This window comes from Etheostoma spectabile, chromosome 12 (assembly GCF_008692095.1).
Source record: "Etheostoma spectabile isolate EspeVRDwgs_2016 chromosome 12, UIUC_Espe_1.0, whole genome shotgun sequence".
NCBI lineage: Eukaryota > Metazoa > Chordata > Actinopteri > Perciformes > Percidae > Etheostoma > Etheostoma spectabile.
In genome coordinates this window covers 70,903-73,358 of record NC_045744.1, presented here as the reverse complement: position 1 = coordinate 73,358, position 2,456 = coordinate 70,903, and the positions used below count along the sequence as shown (strand labels likewise).

Here is a 2,456-nt window from a genome sequence, read left to right as displayed (position 1 = left end):
TGACAGACGACGATAGCAAGCACTTCATACATATACCACAGTCAAGCTGTCGCCTTACCAGGGACTTGAGCTGTGGTATTGTTTTTCGCTTAAAACGTTGATAGCCTAATGCAAATTTACGGCTACAAACAAATAAACCTTACTGCTAGTGGGTACAATAAAACGATATACTCTTCTATACTATTAGTGTACTCATGCGGAAGCACTATACGTAGTTTGAGCAAAAGCCCTCGTGACAGGAAAAATCCACCAGATGACTTGCCATCCAAGCATGGAGATCAGTACAAGGATTTGGGTTCTAGCAAGATGGATGTAGGTTGCCCATTGTTCAATTAGACATACCACCAACAGTGATATGATGAAAGCCTGCTTGAAATACGCCACAATTCTTTTTAAAGACTTGTGCATTTTACTAAAATAATACAACAGTGTCTGGAAGTGTTCAAGCTTGCCAAAGTGTACAGCTTATCACGGCAGTAAGCAGAATATACAACTCTACACCTTAACAGGGACTTGAACCCTAGACCCTCAGATTAAGAGTCTGATGCTCTACCGACTGAGCTACCCAAGCTTCCAAAACTTAACTCTGTGGAAAACACAATTTCCTGAACTACAAATTGAAGTGCAAGTAAATGAAAAGCATTAAGCTGTTGCCATGATCACAGTCTTCTGGAGAGCAGGAGGGTAGACCACGATGTGCACATTGCCTGAGACTACCAAATGTTATTGCACAAACTAGTTCAAATTTGGCTAAATTGGCCAAAAAGGTTAAAAAGCTCAAAGTCACAACTCATCATGGCCACTACCAGATTGTGAACATCCAGGAAACCTGCTTGACAGACGTCGATAGCAAGCACTTCATACATATACCACAGTCAAAAAGTCGCCTTACCAGGGACTTGAGCTGTGGTATTGTTTTTTGCTCAAAACGTTGATAGCCTAATGCAACTTTACGGCTACAGACAAATAAACCTTACTGCTAGTGGGTACAATAAAACAATATACTCTTCTATACTCTTAGTGTCCTCATGCCGAAGCACCATACGTAGTTTGAGCAAAAAGCCCTCGTGGCAGGAAAAATCCACCAGGTGACTTGCCATCCAAGCATGGAGATCAGTACAAGGATTTGGGTTCTAGCAAGATGGATGTAGGTTGCCCATTGTTCATTTAGACGTACCACCAACATTGAGCTAACCCTGCTTCAAAAAAAGAGGTCTGTGGAAAAAACAATCTCCTGAACTACAAATTGAGCGACCCATGCTTCAAAAACCGAGGTCCTTGGAAAAAACAATGTCCAAATGTACAAATTGATGTGCAAGTAAATAAAGACGATTAAGCTGATGCCATGGATGGAAAAATCCACCAGATGACTTGCCATCCAAGCATGGAGATCAGCACTTCATACATATCCCACAATAAAGCTGTCGCCTTACAAAGGACTTGAGCTGTGGTGTTCTTTTTCGCTCAAAACGTTAATAACCTAATTTAAACAACACAGCTCCAGACGAGTAAACTTTACTGCTGGTGGGTACAATCAAACAACTCTCCCTCTTGTTCTGCTTCCATACTTTTAGTGTCCTCATGTGGAAGCACCATACGTAGTTTGAGCAAGCCCGAGCCCAAAGCGCAAAATGGTGTTGATACCTAATTGAGCATTGAAGTCCAGCTTAGAATCAAGTCCATCAATTGATGGTCACAAACTGTTAACAACGCACTACGTGGTGGTGGTGGCACAGAATGTGTGAAAATTCTGCGTGGCCACCACGGAAAACAATGACAATGTAAAGTCAATAAGAAATGACGTACTAAACCCAACCATTTTTGACGGAAAAATTCAAGTTTGAATTTTAGTAAAACGTTTTACGTCAAAGGTATTCTGTTGTCCAATGTAATTAGAAAGCTGAATCTGGCAGGGGAGCCATAGAAAGACCCAATGTCAAACTACTTAACCATTGCCTTTCAAGTCAATGACAGATCGGAGCTGCATTTCCGTGATGAAAAATTGCTAAAAAGCGGTTTGACGTGGCTCGTTGGTCTAGGGGTATGATTCTCGCTTAGGGTGCGAGAGGTCCCGGGTTCAAATCCCGGACGAGCCCAAAGGTGTAAAATGGTGTTGATACCTAATTGAGCATTGAAGTCCAGCTTAGAATCAAGTCCATCCAGATAAAAGACAGCAGGTGCATGTGTTAGTGTAGAATATTTGACAATAATGCTGATATTCTCTTTCTAATTAAAACTGAAGACTTTGTTCTCAGCTTTCAAGTTGTGATTGATCCTTGACTCTGGCCTTGGAAGGACCTGGGATCCCCTAACAAGATAAGTAGGAAGCCAAAGTGTAGTAGAGCATTTTTGCAACTTTGCATAGCCTGCTTCAACTGCAGTAAACAGAAGAACTGGGAAAAACATAAGGGAAAATATTAGCAGGACATAAACCGTAACCATCCTGTTGTTTTTTT

General features: G+C 41.4%; 1 non-coding gene across 1 annotated transcript; it reads left to right on the top strand.

Annotated features, from left to right (window-relative positions):
• The first annotated feature begins 2,024 nt into the window (after positions 1-2,024).
• trnap-agg (transfer RNA proline (anticodon AGG)) lies at positions 2,025-2,096 on the top strand. Its single transcript has one exon. It is a non-coding gene; the product is annotated as a tRNA-Pro (tRNA).
• Positions 2,097-2,456: the final 360 nt, after the last annotated feature.